General features: G+C 37.4%; 1 long non-coding RNA gene across 1 annotated transcript; it reads right to left on the reverse strand.

The window, feature by feature from the left end:
- Nucleotides 1-316: 316 nt before the first annotated feature.
- Nucleotides 317-26,360, reverse strand: LOC306986919. The gene is made up of 3 exons (XR_013795051.1): nt 26,224-26,360; nt 454-501; nt 317-354 (listed from the first exon to the last, which is right to left on the reverse strand). It is a non-coding gene; the product is annotated as an uncharacterized lncRNA (long non-coding RNA).
- Nucleotides 26,361-26,510: the final 150 nt, after the last annotated feature.

Raw genomic sequence — 26,510 nt, forward strand, 5'->3', positions numbered from 1 at the left:
GGGATTTCTGACCTTGAGGAGTCCTGGGAGTTCTTGTTGATTGGCGCTCAGTTCTGGTAACTGTAATGAAGTATGGAGATGTTACTATTTGGAATATTTACATCAGCATCTGACAACTCTGGCAAAACATGTTCATATATAACATTGGTGATTTCTGACCTTGAGGAGTCCTGGGAGTTCTTGTTGATTGGCGCTCAGTTCTGGTAACTGTAATAAAGTATGGAGATGTTACTATTTGGAAGATTTACATCAGCATCTGACAACTCTGGCAAAACATGTTCATATATAACATTGGGGATTTCTGACCTTGAGGAGTCCTGGGAGTTCTTGTTGATTGGTGCTCAGTTCTGGTAACTGTAATGAAGTATGGAGATGTTACTATTTGGAAGATTTACATCAGCATCTGACAACTCTGGCAAAACATGTTCATATATAACATTGGGGATTTCTGACCTTGAGGAGTCCTGGGAGTTCTTGTTGATTGGCGCTCAGTTCTGGTAACTGTAATAAAGTATGGAAATGTTACTATTTGGAAGATTTACATCAGCATCTGACAACTCTGGCAAAACATGTTCATATATAACATTGGGGATTTCTTTTTTTTTTTTTTTTTTTATTAGAATATGCAGGATGTACATAAATTGGGATCACAAACAGGGAAAACAAATAAACAAACAAACGAACAAACAGACAAAACCAATACCGTCAGAAACTGTCAGATGTGTGCATTTGTGTGAGTGCATGTGTGCATGTAAAGGTAACTGGATGGATGTGTCACAGTACATACTTTGAGAAAAGAGATATGTTAACATTATATATTAATGATAGTAATGATATTAATGATAGTAACGAAGAGGTGAGGGGAAGTTGGGAAATCAGGGAGAGGACAAGTAATAATAATAATAATAATTAAAGCTGCAAGCAGCATTTGTCGGTGTTCAAGCTTTTAAGGCCTTTAAGGCCGTTAAGCACATTAACGTTAAAAGACATTATGATTTATTTAGCAAGCATTTAACCACTGACATCATAGATGGAAAAACACCATTTACAGCCAATACAGGCAATTTACCATAGGACATATATGATTTTGAAGCGTTTTAACAGTTATAGCGCCACCTATGGTCCGATCTCCATATAACTTTGCATGCTTGTTAATGATGTTATTGCACATATTCTCACCAATTTTTGTGAAGTTTTGAGGTTTTATTTACGATTTATAGGCTTTTGAGTGTATTTTGACACGCCCTTTTCTTAAATGACCCTGTTATAGCCACCCAAATGCAAAAGTTCAACTTTTTTTCGATAATTATTGATCTAGAGAGTCTAGAGAATTGTTCTAGACTGGTCTGGTTCCGATCAGGCGAAAAACCAGGGACTAGTTCGCAAAAGTAGGTTTTTAACGTAATGGCGTATAATTAGTGAACGATTCGATTGACAGCATTAGTTCTAGAGGCAAAGTTGTTCACCATGAGGAGATCTATCAAATGATATGCATATTCTGACGATATTTGTAACACCACGTGATTACAGAGCCGTAAAACTCGTTAGCGCCAACTAGTGGCCGATTTCTTTCAAAACTCTTACAGACCTTTAGGGCCATGAGTTGAACATGGCCATCGAGTTTCGTTACGATTGGCCTCCGTTAACCATGTCTAATGGGTGCTTAAACTTCATTGGCCAATGGCGGCCATTTTTTTTTTAGATACGCCAATATCCTTCTAGACATAGATGGCCCCTTGGGCCAAGACACTGCATACCAAATTTTAAGTCAATCGGACAAACGGTCAGGTGTTTATACGTTTTTTCTGTGTTATAGCGCCACCATGTGGCCAATTGACGCGGTTTTTTTATCGTGACCTCAAATTGACCTCTTACACATGTGTACCAAGTTTGGTGAAGTTATCTCATTTACTACTTGAGTTATAGGTGTTTTAGTAATATAGGCTCCGCCTACAACGTTAATTTTACGCCCCCTAGCAACCGTTAATCGATAATTGAACTTTTTTTCAATAATTATTGATTATCAGACTCCAGAGAACATTTCTGCATTGGTTTGGTTCCAATCGGGTTAAAAACCAGGGACTAGTTTGCAAAAGTAGGTTTTTGACAAAATTCAAAATGGCGGAAAATCTATCATGACGGAAATTAAATCGGAGATATACGTTTTGTTCTCCAGGTGACCAGCTTTCCAATGATATAAGACACTTGAGTCTGCGACATACGGTCTATGAGTTATGACCAGTTTTGCGCAATTGGTCGCTATAGCGCCACCTATGGGCCAATCGGGGTCATAATTTGATAACCTCTCCTCGATTTTTGTACTACCATCTGGCAAAGTTTCAAGTCTCTAGCTCTTACGGTTTGGGCTGCACGATGCGTTTTACGGCAGAATAATAATAATAATAATAATTAAAGCTGCAAGCAGCATTTGTCGGTGTTCAAGCTTTTAAGGCCTTTAAGCACATTAGCATCAAAAGACATTAAGATTTATTTAGCAACCATTTAACCACTGACATCATAGATGGAAAAACACAATTTACAGCCAATACAGGCAATTTACCATAGGAAATATATGGTTTTAAAGCTTTTTAACAGTTAGAGCGCCACCTATGATCCAATCTCCATAAAATTTTGCATGCTTGTTAACGATGTTATGTCACATATGCTCACCAATTTTTGTGAAGTTCTGAGTTTTTATTTAGGATTTATAGGCTTTTGAGTGTATTTTGACACACCCCTTTTCTAAATGAGCCAATTATAGCCATACAAATGCAAAAATGACACTTTTTTTCGATAATTATTGATCTAGAGAATCCAGAGAATTGTCCTAGACTGGTCTGGTTCCGATCGGGCGAAAAACCAGGGACTAGTTCGCAAAAGTAGGTTTTTAACGTAATTGCGAATATTTAATGAACGATTCGATTGACAGCATTGGTTCTTGAGGCAAATATGTTCACCATGAGGAGATCTATCAAATGATATGCATAGTGTGACGATATTTGTAACACCACGTGATTACAGAGCCTTAAAACTCGTTAGCGCCAACTAGTGGCCGATTTCTTTCAAAACTCTTACAGACCTCTGGGGCCATGAGTTGAACACGCCCACCGAGTTTCGTTCTGATTGGCCTCCATTAACCTTGTCTAATAGGTGATTCAACTTCATTGGCCAATGGCGGCCATGTTTTTTGAGATACGCCAATATCCTTTTACACATACATGGGGCCTTGGGCCAAGACACTGCATACCAAATTTCAAGTCAATCGGACAAACGGTCAGGTGTTTATACGTTTTTTCTTGTTTATAGCGCCACCATGTGGCCAATCGACGCGGTTTTTTTATCGTGACCTCAAATTGACCTCCTACACATGTATACCAAGCTTGTTGAAGCTATCTCGTTTACTTCTCGAGTTATAGGCATTTTAGTAAAATAGGCTCCGCCCACATTGACGTTTTGACGCCCCCTAGCAACCGTAAATCGAAATTTCAACTTTCTTTCGATAATTATTGATCTTCAGACTCCAGAGAACATTTCTGCACTGGTTTGGTTCCGATCGGGCGAAAAACCAGGGACTAGTTCGCAAAAGTAGGTTTTTGACAAAATTCAAAATGGCGGAAAATCTATCATGGCGGAAATAAAATCGGAGATATACGTTTTGTTCTCCAGGTGACCAGCTTTCCACTGATATAAGACACTTGAGTATACAACATACGGTCTAGGAGTTATGACCAGTTTTGCGCAATTGATTGCTATAGCGCCACCTATGGGCCAATGTGGCTCATAATTTGATAACCTCTCCTCGATTTTTGTACTACCATATGGCAAAGTTTCAAAGCTCCAGCACTTACGGTTTGGGCTGCACGATGCGTTTTACGGCAGAATAATAACAATAACAAGACAAATTAAAGCTGCAAGCAGCATTTGTCGGTGTTCAAGCTTTTAAGGCCTTTAAGGCCGTTAAGCACATTAACGTTAAAAGATATTATGATTTATTTAGCAAGCATTTAATCACTGACATCATAGATGGAAAAACACCATTTACAGCCAATACAGGCAATTTACCATAGGAAATGTATGGTTTTAAAGCTTTTTAACAGTTATAGCGCCACCTATGGTCCGATCTCCATAAAATTTGGCATGCTTGTTAATGATGTTATTGCACATATGCTCACCGATTTTTGAGAAGTTTTGAGTTTTTATTTAGGATTTATAGGCTTTTGAGTGTATTTTGACACGCCCCTTTTCTAAATTAGCCTATTTTACCATGCGAAAAATGCAAAAGTTAAACTTTTTTTAATAATTATTGATCTAGAGAGTCCAGAGAATTGTTCTAAACTAGTCTGGTTCTGATCGGGCGAAAAACCAGGGACTAGTTCGCACAAGTAGGTTTTTAACGTAATTGCGTATAATTAATGAACAATTCAATTGACAGCATTAGTTCTAGAGGCAAAGTTGTTCAGCATGAGGAGATCTATCAAATGATATGCATTTTGTGACGATATTTGTAACACCACGTGATTACAGAGCCATAAACTCGTTAGCGCCAACTAGTGGCCGATTTCTTTCAAAACTCTTACAGACCTTTAGGGCCATGAGTTGAACATGGCCATCGAGTTTCGTTACGATTGGCCTCCGTTAACCATGTCTAATGGGTGCTTAAACTTCATTGGCCAATAGCGGCCATTTTATTTTTAGATACGCCAATATCCTTCTAGACATAGATGGCCCCTTGGGCCAAAGACACTGCATACCAAATTTTAAGTCAATCGGACAAACGGTCAGGTGTTTATACGTTTTTTCTGTGTTATAGCGCCACCATGTGGTCAATCGACGCGGTTTTTTTATCGTGACCTCAAATTGACCTCCTACACATGTGTACCAAGTTTGGTGAAGTTATCTCATTTACTACTTGAGTTATAGGCGTTTTAGTAATATAGGCTCCGCCTACAACGTTAATTTTACGCCCCCTAGCGACCGTTAATCGATAATTGAACTTTTTTTCAATAATTATTGATTATCAGACTCCAGAGAACATTTCTGCATTGGTTTGGTTCCGATCGGGCGAAAAACCAGGGACTAGTTCGCAAAAGTAGGTTTTTGACAAAATTCAAAATGGCGGAAAATCTATCATGGCGGAAATTAAATCGGAGATATACGTTTTTTACGTCATGTGGTCAGCTTTCCAATGATATAAGACACTTGAGTCTACGACATACGGTCTAGGAGTTATGACCAGTTTCGCGCAATTGATCGCTATAGCGCCACCTATGGGCCAATCGGGGTCATAATTTGATAACCTCTCCTCGATTTTTGTACTACCATATGGCAAAGTTTCAAAGCTCTAGCTCTTACGGTTTGGGCTGCACGATGCGTTTTACGGCAGAATAATAATAATAATAATAATAAAAATCAGTACAATTACAATAGGTTTTCAGCACTTCGTGCTTGAACACCTAATTAAAGCTGCAAGCAGCATTTGTCGGTGTTCAAGCTTTTAAGGCCTTTAAGGCCTTTAAGCACATTAACGTTAAAAGACATTAAGATTTATTTAGCAAGCATTTAATCACTGACATCATAGATGGAAAAACACCATTTACAGCCAATACAGGCAATTTACCATAGGAAATATATGGTTTAAAAGCTTTTTAACTGTTATAGCGCCACCTATGGTCCGATCTCCATAAAATTTTGCATGCTTGTTAATGATGTTATTGCACATATGCTCACCAATTTTTGTGAAGTTTTGAGTTTTTATTTAGGATTTATAGGCTTTTGAGTGTATTTTGACACTCCCCTTTTCTTAAATTACCCTCTTATAGCCATCCAAATGCAAAAGTTCAACTTTTTTTAATAATTATTGATCTAGAGAGTCCAGAGAATTGTTCTAGACTGGTCTGGTTCCGATCGGGCGAAAAACCAGGGACTAGTTCGCAAAAGTAGGTTTTTAACGTAATTGCGTATAATTAATGAACAATTCAATTGACAGCATTAGTTCTAGAGGCAAAGTTGTTCAGCATGAGGAGATCTATCAAATGATATGTATATTTTGACGATATTTGTAACACCACGTGATTACAGAGCCGTAAAACTCGTTAGCGCCAACTAGTGGCCGATTTCTTTCAAAACTCTTACAGACCTTTAGGGCCATGAGTTGAACATGGCCATCGAGTTTCGTTACGATTGGCCTCCGTTAACCATGTCTAATGGGTGCTTAAACTTCATTGGCCAATGGCGGCCATTTTTTTTTTAGATACGCCAATATCCTTCTAGACATAGATGGCCCCTTGGGCCAAGACACTGCATACCAAATTTTAAGTCAATCGGACAAACGGTCAGGTGTTTATACGTTTTTTCTGTGTTATAGCGCCACCATGTGGCCAATCGACGCGGTTTTTTTATCGTGACCTCAAATTGACCTCCTACACATGTGTACCAAGTTTGGTGAAGTTATCTCATTTACTACTTGAGTTATAGGCGTTTTAGTAATATAGGCTCCGCCTACAACGTTAATTTTACGCCCCCTAGCGACCGTTAATCGATAATTGAACTTTTTTTCAATAATTATTGATTATCAGACTCCAGAGAACATTTCTGCATTAGTTTGGTTCCGATCAGGCGAAAAACCAGGGACTAGTTTGCAAAAGTAGGTTTTTGACAAAATTCAAAATGGCGGAAAATCTATCATGGCGGAAATTAAATCGGAGATATACGTTTTTTACGTCAGGTGGTCAGCTTTCCAATGATATAAGACACTTGAGTCTACAACATACGGTCTAGGAGTTATGACCAGTTTCGCGCAATTGATCGCTATAGCGCCACCTATGGGCCAATTGGGGTCATAATTTGATAACCTCTCCTCGATTTTTGTACTACCATATGGCAAAGTTTCAAAGCTCTAGCTCTTACGGTTTGGGCTGCACGATGCGTTTTACGGCAGAATAATAATAATAATAATAATAAAAATCAGTACAATTACAATAGGTTTTCAGCACTTCGTGCTTGAACACCTAATTAAAGCTGCAAGCAGCATTTGTCGGTGTTCAAGCTTTTAAGGCCTTTAAGCATTTAAGACATTAAGTTTTATTTAGCAAGCATTTAACCACTGACATCATAGATGGAAAAGACTACGTTTTAGCATGATTTACCATGATATACCACATTTTAGTGTGATTTTTCATGATTTACCATGTTCCAGTATGATTTACCATGAATCTAGCATGATTTACTATAGTTTACCATGATATACCAAGTTCTAGTATGATTCACCATGATTTACCCTGTTTTAGCATGGTTTACAACAATTGAACACATTCTATTATGATTTAATGATTCTAGCATGATTTACCATAGTTTACCATGATTTATCTTAGTTTACCTTGATTTATCATGTTACAGGATGATTTACCATGATATACCACATTCTAGAATGATTTACCAGGATTCTAGCATGATTTACCCTATTTACTATGATTTACCATGTTTCTAGCGTTATTTACCATGATTTACCATGTTGCTAGCAATTATGTGAAGCATCAGAACAAATGAAATGATAAACTCTGACAAAATATGATTGTGTTATAATAGTAATTGTTATAAAAGGGATTTTTTAGTGTCTAAATATATGAATGCAAAAGCACATGTGAAAAGACTATTAATAATTAGTATGGCCAGCAGAGGGCAGTAGAAGACCACTTATTGGCTCACTTTCATTTTGAACTACTTGGTTTCACCAGTAATCTGCATGCTTACAAACACAAACACACACACACAATTTTCATGCTTCTTTATCATGTTATTTCACATGTTCTGACCTGTTTTTAAGAAGATCTGAGCATTCATTGAAGATATATAGGCTTTCGGGGACACTTGGTCAAGGCTACATATTGAAGTGACCCTATTATAGCCATCCAAATGCAGGAGTTCAACTTTTTCTGATAATCATTGATCTAGAGAGTCCAGATAATTATTCTGCACTGGTTTTGAACATTATGATATGAACATTATTTGATCATAGATGGAAAACACCATTTACAGCCAATACAGGCAATTTACCATAGGAAATATATGGTTTTTAACTGTTTCTAACTGTTATAGCGCCATCTATAGTCCGATCTCCATATAATTTTGCATGCTTGTTAATGATGTTATTTCACATATGCCCACCAATTTTCGTGAAGTTCTGAGTTTTTTTTTAGGATTTATAGGCTTTTGAGTGTAATTTGCCACGCCCATTTTTTTAAATGACCCTGTTACAGCCACCCAAATGCAAAAGTTCAACTTTTTTTAATAATTATTGATCTAGAGAGTCCAGAGAATTGTCCTAGACTGGTCTGGTTCCGATCGGGCAAAAAACCAGGGACTAGTTCGCAAAAGTAGGTTTTTAACGTAATTGCGAATATTTAATGAACGGTTTGATTGACAGCATTGGTTCTTGAGGCAAATATGTTCAGCATGAGGAGATCTATCAAATGATATGCATATTGTAACGATATTTTGAACACCACGTGATTACAGAGCCGTAAAACTCGTTAGCGCCAACTAGTGGCCGATTTCTTTCAAAACTCTTGCAGACCTCTAGGGCCATGAGTTGAACATGCCCACTGAGTTTCGTTCTGATTGGCCATCGTTAACCTTGTCTTAAACTTAATTGGCCAATGGCGGCCATGTTTTTTGAGATACGCGAATATCCTTTTACACATACATGGGGCCTTGAGCCAAGACACTGCATACCAAATTTCAAGTCAATCGGACAAAAGGTCAGGTGTTTATACGTTTTTTATGTGTTATAGCGCCACCATGTGGCCAATCGACGCGGTTTTTTTATCGTGACCTCAAATTGACCTCCTACACATGTGTACCAAGTTTGGTAAAGTTATCTCATTTACTACTTGAGTTATAGGCATTTTAGTAAAATAGGCTCCGCCCATATTAACGTTTTGACGCCCCCTAGCAACCGTGAATCGAAATTTCAACTTTTTTTCAATAATTATTGATCTTCAGACTCCAGAGAACATTTCTGCATTGGTTTGGTTCCAATCGGGCAAAAAACCAGGGACTAGTTCGCAAAAGTAGGTTTTTGACAAAATTCAAAATGGCGGAAAATCTATCATGGCGGAAAAAAAAAACCTGCGCGATTTTTTGTTCGTCTTGAGCCAAGGATTCCAATGATATAAGACACTTGAGTCTAGGCCAAAGGGTTATTGAGATATAAGCAAAATAGTGATTTTTTTTTGTTTTTTGCGCTATAGCGCCACCTATGGGCCAATCGGGCTCATAATTTGATAACCTCTCCTCGATTTTTGTACTACCTACTGGCAAAGTTTCAAGTCTCTAGCACTTACGGTTTGGGCTGCACGATGCGTTTTACGGCAGAATAATAATAATAATAATAAAAATCGGTACAATTACAATAGGTTTTCAGCACTACGTGCTTGAACACCTAATTAAAGCTGCAAGCAGCATTTGTCGGTGTTCAAGCTTTTAAGGCCTTTAAGGCCTTTAAGCACATTAACGTTAAAAGACATTAAGATTTATTTAGCAAGCATTTAACCACTGACATCATAGATGGAAAAACACCATTTACAGCCAATACAGACAATTTACCATAGGAAATATATGGTTTAAAAGCTTTTAAACAGTTATAGCGCCACCTATGGTCCGATCTCCATAAAATTTTGCATGCTTGTTAATGATGTTATTGCACATATGCTCACCAATTTTTGTGAAGTTTTGAGTTTTTATTTAGGATTTATAGGCTTTTGAGTGTATTTTGACACGCCCCTTTTCTGAAATTACCCTCTTATAGCCATCCAAATGCAAAAGTTCAACTTTTTTTAATAATTATTGATCTAGAGAGTCCAGAGAATTGTTCTAGACTGGTCTGGTTCCGATCGGGCGAAAAACCAGGGACTAGTTCGCAAAAGTAGGTTTTTAACGTAATTGCGTATAATTAATGAACAATTCAATTGACAGCATTAGTTCTAGAGGCAAAGTTGTTCAGCATGAGGAGATCTATCAAATGATATGCATATTCTGACGATATTTGTAACACCACGTGATTACAGAGCCGTAAAACTCGTTAGCGCCAACTAGTGGCCGATTTCTTTCAAAACTCTTACAGACCTCTAGGGCCATGAGTTGAACATGCCCACTGAGTTTCGTTCTGATTGGCCTCCATTAACCTTGTTTGATAGGTGATTCAACTTCATTGGCCAATGGCGGCCATTTTTTTTTTAGATACGCCAATATCCTTCTAGACATACATGGGGCCTTGGGCCAAGACACTGCATACCAAATTTCAAGTCAATCGGACAAACGGTCAGATGTTCATATGTTTTTTTTATGTTATAGCGCCACCATGTGGCCAATCGACTCGTTTTTTTTAACGTGACCTCAAATTGACGCCTTACACATGTGTACCAAGTTTGGTGAAGAAATCACATTTACTTCTCGAATTATAGGCATTTTAGTAAAATAGGCTCCTCCCACAATGTTCATTTAGCGCCCCCTAGCGACCCCGATTTGAAAATTCAACTTTTTTTCGATAATTATTCATCTTCAGAGTCCAGAGAACATTTCTGAACTGGTTTGGTTCCAATCGGGCGAAAAACCAGGGACTAGTTCACAAAAGTAGGTTTTTGACAAAATTCAAAATGGCGGAAAATCTATCATGGCGGAAATGAAATCGGAGATATACGTTTTTTACGTCAGGTGGCCAGCTTTCCAATGATATAAGACAATTGAGTCTATGACTTACGGTCTAGGAGTTATGAGCAGTTTTGCGCAATTGATTGCTATAGCGCCACCTATGGGCCAATTTGGCTCATATTTTGATAACCTCTCCTCGATTTTTGTACTACCTACTGGCAAAGTTTCAAGTCTCTAGCTCTTACGGTTTGGGCTGCACGATGCGTTTTACGGCAGAATAATAACAATAACAAGACAAATTAAAGCTGCAAGCAGCATTTGTCGGTGTTCAAGCTTTTAAGGCCTTTAAGCATTTAAGACATTAAGTTTTATTTAGCAAGCATTTAACCACTGACATCATAGATGGAAAAGACTACGTTTTAGCATGATTTACCATGATATACCACATTTTAGTGTGATTTTTCATGATTTACCATGTTCTTGTATGATTTACCATGAATCTAGCATGATTTACTATAGTTTACCATGATATACCAAGTTCTAGTATGATTCACCATGATTTACCCTGTTTTAGCATGGTTTACAACAATTGAACACATTCTATTATGATTTAATGATTCTAGCATGATTTACCATAGTTTACCATGATTTATCTTAGTTTACCTTGATTTACCATGTTACAGGATGATTTACCATGATATACCACATTCTAGAATGATTTACCAGGATTCTAGCATGATTTACCCTATTTACTATGATTTACCATGTTTCTAGAGTTATTTACCACGATTTACCACGTTGCTGGCAATTATGTGAAGCATCAGAACAAATGAAATGTTAAACTCTGACAAAATATGATTGTGTTATAATAGTAATTGTTATAGAAGGTATTTTTTAGTGTCTAAATATATGAATGCAAAAGCACATGTGAAAAGACTGTTAATAATTAGTATGGCCAGCAGAGGGCAGTAGAAGACCACTTATTGGCTCACTTTCATTTTGAACTACTTGGTTTCACCAGTAATCTGCATGCTTACAAACACAAACACACACACACAATTTGTCATGCTTCTTTATCATGTTATTTCACATGTTCTGACCTGTTTTTAAGAAGATCTGAGCATTCATTGAAGATATATAGGCTTTCGGGGACACTTGGTCAAGGCTACATATTAAAGTGACCCTATTATAGCCATCCAAATACAGAAGTTCAACTTTTTCTGATAATCATTGATCTAGAGAGTCCAGATAATTATTCTGCACTGGTTTTGAACATTATGATATGAACATTATTTGATCATAGATGGAAAACACCATTTACAGCCAATACAGGCAATTTACCATAGGAAATATATGGTTTTTAACTGTTTTTAACTGTTATAGCGCCACCTATAGTCCGATCTCCATATAATTTTGCATACTTGTTAAGGATGTTATTTCACATATGCCCACCAATTTTCGTGAAGATCTGAGTTTTTTTTTAGGATTTATAGGCTTATGAGTGTATTTTGACACGCCCCTTTTCTTAAATGACCCTCTTATAGCCACCCAAATGCAAAAGTTCAACTTTTTTTAATAATTATTGATCTAAAGAGTCCAGAGAATTGTTCTAGACTGGTCTGGTTCTGATCGAGCGAAAAACCAGGGACTAGTTCGCAAAAGTAGGTTTTTAACGTAATTGCGTATAATTAATGAACGATTCGATTGACAGCATTACTTCTAGAGGCAAAGTTGTTCAGCATGAGGAGATCTATCAAATGATATGCATATTCTGACGATATTTGTAACACCACGTGATTACAGAGCCGTAAAACTCGTTAGCGCCAACTAGTGGCCGATTTCTTTCAAAACTCTTACAGACCTCTAGGGCCATGAGTTGAACATGCCCACTGAGTTTCGTTCTGATTGGCCATCGTTAACCTTGTCTTAAACTTAATTGGCCAATGGCGGCCATGTTTTTTGAGATACGCCAATATCCTTTTACACATACATGGGGCCTTGGGCCAAGACACTGCATACCAAATTTCAAGTCAATCGGACAAACGGTCAGGTGTTTATATGTTTTTTCTGTGTTATAGCGCCACCATGTGGCCAATTGACGCGTTTTTTTTATCGTGACCTCAGAGTGACCTCCTACATATGTGTACCAAGTTTGGTAAAGTTATCTCATTTACTACTTGAGTTATAGGCATTTTAGTAAAATAGGCTCCGCCCATATTGACGTTTTGACGCCCCCTAGCAACCGTGAATCGAAATTTCAACCTTTTTTCAATGATTATTGATCTTCAGACTCCAGAGAACATTTCTGCACTGGTTTGGTTCCGATCGGACAAAAAACCAGGGACTAGTTCGCAAAAGTAGGTTTTTGACAAAATTCAAAATGGCGGAAAATCTATCATGGCGGAAATAAAATCGGAGATATACGTTTTGTTCTCCAAGTGACCAGCTTTCCAGTGATATAAGACACTTGAGTCTACGACATACGGTCTAGGAGTTATGACCAGTTTCGCGCAATTGATTGCTATAGCGCCACCTATGGGCCAATGTGGCTCATAATTTGATAACCTCTCCTCGATTTTTGTACTACCATATGGCAAAGTTTCAAGTCTCCAGCACTTACGGTTTGGGCTGCACGATGCGTTTTACGGCGGAAGAATAATAATAATAATAATAACTAGATTAAAAAGTTCGTTGAAACAAACTTTAAGTTGGCTTGTGAAAGTTTGGACCAGATAGTTTAAAAAAGTTTGAAGTAGTTTGAAGTTTAAAGTAGTTTAAAGTAGATTTAAGTTTAACGTAGTTTAAAGTTTAAGTAGATTACAGTTTAAAATAGTTTGAAGTTTAAATTAGTTTGAAGTTTAAAGTAGTTTGAAGTTTAAAGTAGTTTGAAGTTTAAAGTAGTTTGAAGTTTAAATTAGTTTGAAGTTTAAAGTAGTTTAAAGTAGTTTAAAGTAGATTTAAGTATAAAGTAGTTTAAAGTTTAAAATAGTTTGAAGTTTAAAATAGTTTGAAGTTTAAATTAGTTTGAAGTTTAAAGTAGTGTTGTCACGATACTAGAATTTCTAACTTCGATACGATACCCTGAAAAATATCGATATTCGATACCATTTTCGATACCACAGAGAAAAAAACTGCCACAATATTAAGGGGGTATTTTTTTTATTTAAAGCTAAATATAACAAGTCTAGAACATGACAATGAGGTATATTTTACATGAACAAAAATGTCCTGAGTTCTATCTGTTAATATTTTTTAATTGGACCAGGGCTAACATGACCTGTTGTATTTGTCTAACATACTGTTATCAAAGATTAAAATATAGCCTACTGTAACAAAAAAACACTTAACAGTATCAAATTGGAGGAAAGAGTGTCAGTAATGTATAATAATAAGATTAAACATTCAATTTTCAGTTAAAGGCATTTCATTATTGAATTCAGAGATGCCATTGTCTAGCTGTTTAGTTTAATTAATATCTGTGTAATCAAATTGATGATAATCGCTAATGAAGGCAAATTGCAGAATTAAATAATAATTTTCTGAATAAAGTTAAATAGGCACAAGTTAATTTACATTTGACCACAGTTAAAATATTTACTTGTCTAAGATTCCTCAGTCAGATTATGTTAACTTTAAGAATTACGGTGAAAAAACGAGACAACACAGACTCATATCAACAACAATACTAGGCCATCTTGGTTAATGTTTCAGAAAAGTTAAAATGAGAAGAGTTACAGTGTTTCCTTTAGGACTTTTTTTAGCAGTGGGGAAAGGTCTGTCCAAACAACAAACACCCCTGATGCTGAGCCTATGCTTGCTAAATGGTACCCCTGGAGCCTGTTCCTTTAGTCTGTTTTCACCTATAAAAAAATGAGTGATGTGACGGATTATTGATTGTCAAACAATCTTTTGGGTGCCCGCAGCCCGCTCGCAGTGTGAAGCGCGTGTCTGCGCTATTCTCTGACATACCCGCTCGCAGTGTGAAGCGCGTGTCCGCGCTATTCTCCGACATGCCCGCTCGCGGTGTGTTTTTACGCGTGTCCGCGCTATTCTCCGACATGCCCGCTCGCGGTGTTCTTTATCAATCAACCAAAGCCGGTCGCGGGGGCGCCGCCCTCGCCATCTTTCCATTCACTTCACTTTTGCTATTTAACCAGAGCGAATGAGACGAGTGCGTCACGTGTGGTGTTTGTCAAACGCGCCTTTGGAGAGAAGTGAAAGTGACCGCTCGGCTAGTATCGATACTTCGGGAAATTAGTATTGGTACCGTTCAGATATTTCAGTATCGATATTTATCGAAATATCGATATTTTTGACAACACTAGTTTAAAGTAGTTTAAAGTTTAAAGTAGATTAAAGTTTAAAGTAGTTTAAAGTTGAAAGTAGTTTCAGTTGGGGAGTTTGAAAATCTGAACATTCCGCAATGTTAAGTCAATGGGAGTTTTTTCCGAGTTTGATCGTCATTTATAGGAAAACCGTAAGTCCGATCAGTCTGAAAAGATATAGCAACTAACTTCAGAACAGTTTGAGTGTCTGAGCCGAGTTTGGAGTATGTAGAGTTAAAGCTCTAGGAGGAGTAGCAGTCAACAGTTTGGTAAGAAGAATAATAATAATAATAAGAAGTTTAAGTACAATATCAGTAAGTTGGCTCTCACAAGCCAACTTAATAATAATAAAAATCAGTACAATTACAATAGGTTTTCAGCACTTCGTGCTTGAACACCTAATTAAAGCTGCAAGCAGCATTTGTCGGTGTTCAAGCTTTTAAGGCCTTTAAGCACATTAACGTTAAAAGACATTAAGATTTATTTAGCAAGCATTTAACCACTGACATCATAGATGGAAAAACACCATTTACAGCCAATACAGACAATTTACCATAGGAAATATATGGTTTAAAAGCTTTTTAACAGTTATAGCGCCACCTATGGTCCGATCTACATAAAATTTTGCATGTTTGTTAATAATGTTATTGCACATATGCTCACCAATTTTTGAGAAGTTTTGAGTTTTTATTTAGGATTTATAGGCTTTTGAGTGTATTTTGACACGCCCCTTTTCTAAATTAGCCTATTTTACCATGCGCAAAATGCAAAAGTTCAACTTTTTTTTAATAATTATTGATCTAGAGAGTCCAGAGAATTGTCCTAGACTGGTCTGGTTCCGATCGGGCGAAAAACCAGGGACTAGTTCGCAAAAGTAGGTTTTTAACGTAATTGCAAATATTTTATGAACAAATCGATTGACAGCATTAGTTCTAGAGGCAAAGTTGTTCAGCATGAGGAGATCTATCAAATGATATGCATATTGTGGGGATTTGTGCAACACCACGTGATTACAGAGCCGTAAAACTCGTTAGCGCCAACTAGTGGCCGATTTCTTTCAAAACTCTTACAGACTTCTTTGGCCACCAGTTGAACATGCCCGACGAGTTTCGTTCCGATTGGCCTCCGTTAACCTTGTCTAATAGGTGCTTAAACTTCATTGGCCAATGGCGGCCATTTTTTTTTTAGATACGCCAATATCCTTCTAGACATACATGGGGCCTTGGGCCAAGACACTGCATACCAAATTTCAAGTCAATCGGACAAACGGTCAGATGTTCATATGTTTTTTTTATGTTATAGCGTCACCATGTGGCCAATCGACTCGTTTTTTTTAACGTGACCTCAAATTGACGCCTTACACATGTGTACCAAGTTTGGTGAAGAAATCACATTTACTTCTCGAATTATAGGCATTTTAGTAAAATAGGCTCCTCCCACAATGTTCATTTAGCGCCCCCTAGCGACCCCGATTTGAAAATTCAACTTTTTTTCGATGATTCTTGATAATCAGACTGCAGAGAACATTTCTGAACTGGTTTGGTTCCGATCGGGCAAAAAACCAGGGACTAGTACGCAAAAGTAGGTTTTTGACAAAATTCAAAATGGCGGAAAATCTATCATGACGGAAAAAAAATCGGAGATATACGTTTTGTTCTCCAGGTGACCAGCTTTCCAATGATATAAGACACTTGAGTCTGCGACATACGGTCTAGGAGTTATGACCACTTTCGCGCAATTGGTTGCTATAGCGCCACCTATGGGCCAATCTGGCTCATAATTTGATAACCTCTCCTCGATTTTTGTACTACCATTTGGCAAAGTTTCAAGTCTCTAGCTTTTACGGTTTGGGCTGCACGATGCGTTTTACAGGAGAATAATAATAATAATAAAAATCAGTACAATTACAATAGGTTTTCAGCACTTCGTGCTTGAACACCTAATAATAATAATAATAATAATAATAAAAACCGGTACAATTACAATAGGTTTTCAGCACTTCGTGCTTGAACACCTAATTACAATAGGTTTTCAACACTTCGTGCTTGAACACCTAATAAGAACGATACCTTTTTGCCAGTTATAGCGCCACCTATGGTCCGATCTCCATGAAACTCGGCATGCTTCCTCACCATGTTATGACACATATGCTGATCAATTTTTGTGCAGTTCTGAGTTTTTATTTAGGATTTATAGGCTTTTGAGTGTATTTGGACACGCCCCTTTTCTAAATTACCCTGTCACAGCCAGCCAAATGCAAAAGTTGCACTTTTTCTCGATAAATATTGTTCAGCAGAGTCCAGAGAATGGTCCTAGACTGGTTTGGTTCTGATTGGGCAAAAAACCAGGGACTAGTTCGCAAGAGTAGGTTTTGGACAAAATTGGCCATAACTTTTTTTTTTTGCTCCAAATCCAATTTGGAGATATCCATCGTGTTCGTCTTGAGCCAAGGATTACAGTGATGTAAAAACTGTGATTCTAGCACAAACGACCTAGGAGTTATGACCAATTTAGTATTTTGGGTTGCTCTAGCGCCACCTATGGGCCAATTGGGCTCATAATTTGATAACCTCTCCTCGATTTTTGTACTACCATCTGGCAAAGTTTCAAGGCTCTAGCACTTATGGTTTGGGCTGCACGATGCGTTTTAGGGGAGAAGAAAAATAATAATAATAAAAATCAGTACAATTACAATAGGTTTTCAACACTTCGTGCTTGAACACCTAATAAAAATCAGTACAATTACAATAGGTTTTCAGCACTTCGTGCTTGAACACCTAATAATAAACGAGGAAAAGGAAAGAGCACCAAAAAAAATAAAAAAAATAAAAAATCAAAATAAATAAAAAATATATATATATATAAATAAATATAGCTGCAAGCAGCGATTACGGGCCCAAGCCGGTGGCACCGCCACCCTGGTGCCTTTAGTTACACTAAAGGCACCGGGCTGGCGCTGCCACCGGCTTGGGCCCTCCATCGCTGCTTGCAGCTATATTTATTTATATATATATATATATATATATATATATATAAAGCCGCCACCCCGTTGCCTTTCGGGTTCCTGTGCACGACGGGCAATAACATAACCCCGCTTTGACTGTCGAGAAGAAGTCTGCTTTAGAGCTTGTATCAGTGTGAGTCTTTCTGCTCCCCTCCAAACACACACAGAAAAGGGGGGGGGGGCTGTCTGTGTGTGTGCCCTCCCTCCACACACACACACACACACACACACACACACACACACACACACACACACACACACACACACAGAGAGAATGGCAGGGGGAACTCTGTCAGAGAGAGACAAAACCACATTCAAACCAAAATATCGGACTTCCTGTTGGTCGGAGCTTATGACTGTAAAAGAGAAAGTTGTCCGAATCGATAAGCACAATATACAGACCGAGTTTTGTGACTGTAGGTAAAAATAACCCCCCCACTTTAGTCAAAAGTATCTTGAAAGTAACACACTTCCTGCTGCCAGTTGGTGGCGCTATAACTTTGACTCACAATAGTCACATCCATGTGATAGCCCTCTTACAACAAACACACTGCTGAAGTTTCATCCAGATCAATTAATGTATGAAGACGTTATAACACATTGTGTTTTTCTTTTCTCGCCATAACTTCGTTTCCTCGCCACGGCCAAACCGTTCGGGATATCAAAAATCCGTCCGCAATTTAGCGTCCTCAATGTCTTGACTTCATGCTGACCGAGTTTGGTGAAGATCAAATTAAATTTCTTGGAGGAGTATATAAAATTCCAGGGGCTTGCGTTTTCATACAACCCATAATAGCCGACTTCCTGTTGGGCTGGCGTAAAACTTAGAGCACGAAAGTTGTTCGGCCCGATGAGATCTATATGTGTACCGAGTTTCATACTAATTCATGCAATATTCAGTTTGATATATGGACCAAGTTTTCGGACCCCGTTAAAGGGGGCGCTGTTGAGCCCCCCTGCCACGCCCGGGTACCAGCTTCAGCCCGGCCCTGATGGCCGCAGGTTCTGACCTGTGTGCAAAGTTTTAAGAGTTTTCGAGCACGTTAAGGGCCCCAAAAGTGCCCGAGAAGTCCGACACAGCAGAGAAAGGGTTAAAATAAAGCCCCCCTCCTCTCTCACACACACAGACACTGAGAGAGACTGGCAAAATTCTCATCAAATCACATTCAAACCAAAATATCTGACTTCCTGTTGGTCGGAGCTAATGACTGTAAATTAGAAAGTTGTCCGGCTCGGGGAGATAAATATAAATACCGATTTTTGTTACTGTAGGTAAAACTAATACCCCATTTTTGACTAAAGGTGGCGCTACTGAGCCCCTTACCACGCCCGTTTCTGAAACTTTGCACAAGTGTACTAGGCAATAAATGTAAAGTGTCTGTCGAGTTTCATGCAATTTCAAGCATGCTAAGAGTCTCAAAAACTTTAAAAAAGAATATTAAAGTTTGCTGCGTTGCCATGGCAACAGTATTTAAGATATCAATAATCCTTTCACAGGTCTACATCTGCCGTGTGTTTACATTATACACATAAAGTTTGAAGCAAATCGGGTAAAAATAAGAGGGTGATTTTAAAGCATTTTGAAAGTGACACACTTCCTGCTGCCAGTTGGTGGCGCTATAACTTTGACTCACAATAGTCACATCCATGTGATGGGCCTCTTACAGCGAACACACTGCTGAAGTTTCATCCAGATCAATTAATGTATGAGGATGTTATAACACACTTCCTGTTTCCAATATTCGCCATAAATTCGTTTCCTCGCCACGGCCAAACCGTTCGAGATATCAAAAATCCCCTGGCAATTTTTCATCCTCCATGTCTTGACTTCATGCACACCGAGTTTCGTGGTGATTGGTTGAATTTTCTAGGAGGAGTATTTTAAATTCCATTGCATGTGTTTTTTAAACTACGCCAAATAGCCGACTTCCTGTTGGGCTGGGGTAAAAAGTCAGAGCACGAAGGATATATGAACCGATGAGATCTATAAGTGTACCGAGTTTCATATTATTACACGCAAGCGTGTTTGATTTATGGACCAAGTTTTCGGACCGCGTTCCAGGGGGCGCTGTCGAGCCCCCCTGCCACGCCCGGGTACCAGCTTCAGTCCGGCTCTAATGGCCGCGGGTTCTGACATTTGTGCAAAGTTTCAAGAGTTTTTGAGCACGTTAAGAGACCCAAAAGTGCCCGAATAGTCGTAAGAAAAATAATAATAATAATAATAATAATAATAATAATAATAATAATCCGAAGGAAAACAATAGGGCCTTCGCCTTTTCAAGGCTTGGGCCCTAATAAATAAATAAATAAATATATATATATACATATATATATATATACATACATACACATACATACATACATATACATATATACACATAAAAACATATATACATAATAATAAATAAAAATTAAAAATAATAATAATAATAATAATACATAAATAAATATAAAAAAAAAATATATATATATATATAAGGAGTTTATACATATATATATATATATGCATGCACACCTACATACATACACAAACATACATTGTAACAATAATAATAATAGTAGTAGTAATAATAAGACTGAAAGAGGTAAATAATGATAATTATAATATACTCATATTGATAATAATAATATTAAAATAACAACATTAACAATTATATGAGGAGGTGGAGTTTATTATCAGCCTTGAAGTGCATAGTGTGTCAGTTGCCTTGTGATGCATTAAAAAGGTATGACGCTCAGCATGGATCACTCCAGTGCAGTGCCCAGGTTGCCATGCCCACGTCACCCTTACCCTCTGAATGAAGCTTTTTTTTTTTTTTTTTTCTTCTTTCTTTCCCCCTCCTTTCCCCCTCTTCCCTCCTCTATATAAAATATACTATTTGATATATGTCTATATATGCATATATACATGCATACATACATTAAAAAAAAAAAAAAAAAAAAAAAAAAAAGGGTGGGGTGGGGGTGGGGGTTGGGAAACCCGTAGTACGTTAACTCTTTTCTTTTCCTCTTTTCTTCTTCTCTCTTTTCCCTTTCATCTTCCCTTAGATATTTACTTTAAGTATTAGACACAGTGTCTGTCTCTTCCTAACCCCGGCTCCCCCCACCTCTTGTTTAAGTACTGATCAAGGTGTTATTGGGGAATGACTCCAGACAAAGAGGATCTTCAATAGAGATGTATTCTGTTAATAAGTTTTTCCACAATGAAATGCAAATAGTATTTCTTGATTTCCAGTTCATAAGGATAGTTTTCTTGGCGATAGTTAACACCAATAGTAATTGACCATTTGAATTATTTATATCTATTGTGGATATGTCACCTAGTATGCACAGGGAGGGAGACAGTGGGATGTGACATCCCATAAAGTTGGAGAGTAAGTCGGTAACCTTTTCCCAAAATGTTTTAATTGCGGTGCAATGCCATAAGGCGTGAAGATAAGTGTCAGGAGTGTTTTGTGTGCAATGCGAACATGTCTCTGAGGTGAAACCCATTTTAAATAATTTCTGCCCAGTTAGATGAGTTATGTGAAGTACTTTATACTGTATGAGTTGTAAGTTAGCATTTTTAGTCATGGAGTATATGTTTTAGCAAATTTGAGTCCAAAGATCAGTATTGGGAGTAATGGATAAGTCTGATTCCCATTTGGTGGTTGGTAGCGCTAATGTGTTGTCTGATTTTGATATAATTTTGTATATTTTGGAGAGTAATTTTTTGGAGGAGGATATATTAATAAACTCTGAAATTTGGGGGGAGAGGTCTAGATTGATTGGTTGGTTAAGTAATTTTGATTTAATTGACGATTTGATTTGTAAATACTCTAAGAAGCAATTACTCCCGATGCTGTATGTCTGGACTATATGGGAAAATGGTGCCAGGTTATTATTATTAATAATATGCTGTAGTTGTGTGATTCCCTTATCTGCCCATGTGCGAAAGTTTAGTGTCTTCTTGTTAGCTAAAAAATCTGGGTTATTCCAAATTGGGGTATACTTACATGGTGTGAGTGGGGAGTTTGTGATCTGATGGAACTTCCACCAGGCTGTCAGAGTTGCTCCTATTGTTGGCATTTTAAAACAGTGATGTTTTTTGATTGTTTGACTGTGAAAAGGTAATTCTGAGATGCTAATGTCTTCGCAGATTGATTGTTCAATATCTTGCCATGTGTATTCTGAAGAGTTAGGTTGAATCCATTTGTATATGTTTTGGAGTTGGTTTGCCAGAAAATAATTATAAAAATGTGGTGCCTCTAATCCACCTTGTGATTTTGGTTTCTGTAGAGTTGTTAATTTAATTCTTGGGGTCTTGTTTTTCCAGTAAAATTTTGTAATGATTGAATCTAAAGATTTGAACCAGATACGAGTGGGCTGTGTTGAAATCATTGAAAATAAGTAGTTTATTTTTGGGAGTATAGACATTTTTATTACTGATATTCTGCCCATGATTGATAATGGTAATTTCATCCAACGTTGAAGATCGTCATCTATTTTTTTAAGTAATGGGGTATAGTTGAGTGCAAACAACTCTGACAGCCTGGCGGAAACATTGATTCCCAAATATGTGATATAATTGGTGCACAAAAGGATTTGTGATGTTTGGGATGTCACATCTACACTGGCGGAGTTTAATGGAAGTATAGCCGATTTATTCCAGTTAATTGAATATTCAGAAATGTTTGAAAAGGTATCAATGAGTTTTATTGCTTCTTGTAATGATTTTTTGGGGTTTTGTAAGTATAATAATATATCATCAGCGTAAAGACTTATTTTATGGTGTATGTTTAATGTTTGAATTCCTTTGATGCAGTTATTTTGACGGATAGCTGCTGCAAGCGGTTCGATGAATATAGTGAATAGAGATGGAGAGAGTGGGCATCCTTGTCTAGTTCCCCGGTGTAGATTGAAGCTGTGTGATGTTAGTCCGTTAGTAATGACAGTGGCTGAGGGTGATGTGTAGAGAATTTTAACCCAATTGATGAATGACTCCCCAATACCAAACCTCTCTAATGTGGAAAACAGGAATTTCCAGTTTACTTTATCAAATGCTTTTTCCGCATCGAGAGTGACTATGATAGATTTATTTTTGTTTATTGATGAATGATGAATTAGGTTTATGAGTCTGCGGGTATTGTTTGATGCTTGTCTACCTTTAATGAAACCGGCTTGGTCAGGATGGATTATAGTTGGCATGATTTTTTCTATTCTATGGGAAAGCGCTTTAGCAATTATTTTAGTGTCTACGTTAATTAGTGAGATTGGGCGGTAACTTGACGGTAATGTTGGATCTTTATCGGGTTTGAGGAGGAGTGCAATTGTGGCTGTGTTCATGGTGTCTGGAAGTTTTGATTTTTGTTTTGATTCATATATCAACCGGATGAAGAGTGGTGATAAAATAGACCAAAATTGTTTGTAGAACTCAGCAGGGAAGCCATCAGGACCTGGTGATTTATTGTTGGGCATGTGTTTAAGAGCATTAGAAAGTTCTTGTTCTGATAAAGGCAATTCTAGAGTATCTATTTGCTGTTTGTTAAGTTGAGGTAAGTTGATATTGCTAAGAAACAAATTTATATCATCCTGTGATGGATTCTTTTCAGGGGAGTATAGTTTACTATAAAATTTTTGAAAGATTTGATTTATTTCTTCTGGTGAGTTGGTAGGTGTCCCTGCTGAGTCCTTAATGACTGATATAGTTGTTTTTTCTTTATTGTGTTTGATTTGATTAGCCAGGTATTTACCAGATTTATTACTATGATGGAAGTGTTCTTGTCGTAGTCTGTGAATAAGGAATTGAGTATGCATATTAATTAGTTTATTGAATTGTGATTTATATTTCCTTAGCATATCCTGTGTTTCTTCTGTTGGGTTATTTATGTTGATGTCTTCTAGTTCTTTAATTTTCTGTTCTAATTCATCTTGTTGTTCTTTCTCTTTCTTTTTTTTTGTAAGTGGAATATGAAATTATTTTCCCTCTTAATACTGCCTTTCCCGTTTCCCACAGAAGAGATGGGGATGTTTCCGGGGAATCATTCATCTCTAGAAAGTAAGCCCACTCTCTTTCAAAGTAGCTGTTGAAATCGTGGTCTTGTAGAAGTGAGGTATTAAATCGCCATCTAGAAATGGGTTTATATGCAGTAGTTATATTCAATTTTAATGTTAAAGGAGCATGATCGCTAATAATTATTGGGTGAATCTTTGATTCTGAAATATTGGATATAATAGAATTACTGGTGAGAAAAAAATCGATGCGAGAATATGAATGATGAACCGGTGAGAAAAATGAGAATGCTTTAATGTCCGGATGCTGGAGGCGCCAACTATCGCGAAGACCAAGATCCCGCATGAACTGTTTTATGGTTTCTGCAGATTTCCAAATGCGTTTATTGTCAATATTGTTACATCTATCTGTGGTTGGATCTAAGACTGTGTTGAAGTCACCTGCTATTATGATTGGACAATTAGAAATATTTGAAATGGAAGAAAAAAAATTGTGAAAAAAAGACGGATCATCTGTATTTGGGCCATATAAATTTCCTATTGTGACTGGGTTGTTTTTAATTGAAATGTTAATTATGATAAAACGTCCCTCTTGGTCTGTAATTGTGGTGTTATGAATAAATGGTATTTTTTTATTTATTAGAATACATACCCCTCTCTGTTTCGTGTTGTAATGGGCAGAATATAAATGATACTGTGATGATTTGATTTTGTTTTGATCAGATTCAGATAAATGTGTTTCTTGGAGAAGACATATGTCTGCTTGTAATTTGTTTATATGATTAAAAATTTTAATCCTCTTTGTCTGGGAGCCAAGTCCACGGACATTCCAGGATAAAATAGTGATTGGCGACATTTTTCAAAAAAAATACAAAAAAATAAATAAATGATATGTATGTATGTTAATATATGGGCTTGTTAGTACTGCATATGTGTGAGTGTATGCATTTGAGAAAGTGTGGTAGTGCACCTGTGTATGTGTATGACAATGCAGTGTTGTTATTGTACTGGTAGACATACAAATTAGACATGGAGTTAACAAAACGTACATAATAGAACAATGAATAAACAAAAAAAAACTTAAAGACCAACATAATGTTTAAGTGTGTGGGGGGAGAGGGGGGGGGGGGGGGAGTGAGACCTAAGTGCATTTGCAAAAACATAACTCAGTTATATGAGGGAGCTGTGTAAAGAGAGCAGAGTAATGTGTTCAAAAAAGCCAGGGGGTAATGTCCTTGTCACGATATAATTGTCCATCTATGTATAATTTGTCCACTGTTATGATTGCACGTTTTCCTTCATTCATTTTCTGTTTTCGGTTTTAGATAGTCCCAGAAGGGAAGTGAGACGTAAAATGGCGGCGTCCGTCTGCTAGGAATAAACAACCTCAGTGTTTTCTTTTTTCTACTGTTTTTCTCTTTTTTTTCCCCACACATCGAAAATTGGACTAAATCAACACAACTGGATTATTTATTTTTTTACCATTGTTCACCCTGGATCAACTCGAAGAATACATCGACGCTCACTACAACACACTCGGCTGCAACATGAATACGCCAAATAACAAAGGTAAACCCACTTCAATCTCCAAGAGACCCCGTCCTGATTCATCTCCAAGTTTAAATTCAACACCATCCTCACCATCTTGCTGTGCCGAGGTAAGCGATATATTACGCTCAATCGAAAACAAACTTTCCGGACTCAACACAAGAATCTCATTAATAGAAGTCATTCACAAGGAATTCCAAGAACTACGTTACAGTTTAGAGTTCAGCCAAGAACAGATAGACACTCTCACTAAAGAAAATAACTTCTTAAAGGACTCAGTTCACAAAATTTCCGCTCAGTTCACCTCTGTTGTCACAGAAAATAAATCGATGAAAGAAAACATTCTGGACTTACAAGCACGCAGTATGAGAGACAATCTAGTGTTCACAGGCATCCCGGATCAAACGCCAGATGATCCCGGAAAATTAATCAAGGACTTTATGACAGAACAACTGAAACTACCAGTTGAAACTGTACAAGGCATAACCTTTCACCGTGTCCATCGCATCCGTTCTCAACAAAACAACAACCGACCGCGACCTATCATTGCAAAGTTTGAACACTACAAACACAAAGAACTGGTTCAAAAACAAGGCAGACAACTGAAAGGTACAGCTTACGGTATCAACGAACAATATCCAAAGGTCATCCTCGAACGTCGAAAGCAACTCTTCCCAAGAAATCCCCACAACATTGGGGATTTCTGACCTTGAGGAGTCCTGGGAGTTCTTGTTGATTGGCGCTCAGTTCTGGTAACTGTAATAAAGTATGGAAATGTTACTATTTGGAAGATTTACATCAGCATCTGACAACTCTGCCAAAACATGTTCATATATAACATTGGGCATTTCTGACCTTGAGGAGTCCTGGGAGTTCTTGTTGATTGGCGCTCAGTTCTGGTAACTGTAATAAAGTATGGAGATGTTACTATTTGGAAGATTTACATCAGCATCTGACAACTCTGCCAAAACATGTTCATATATAACATTGAGGAT

This window comes from Phoxinus phoxinus (assembly GCF_949152265.1).
Source record: "Phoxinus phoxinus genome assembly, chromosome: 19".
Lineage (NCBI taxonomy): Eukaryota > Metazoa > Chordata > Actinopteri > Cypriniformes > Leuciscidae > Phoxinus > Phoxinus phoxinus.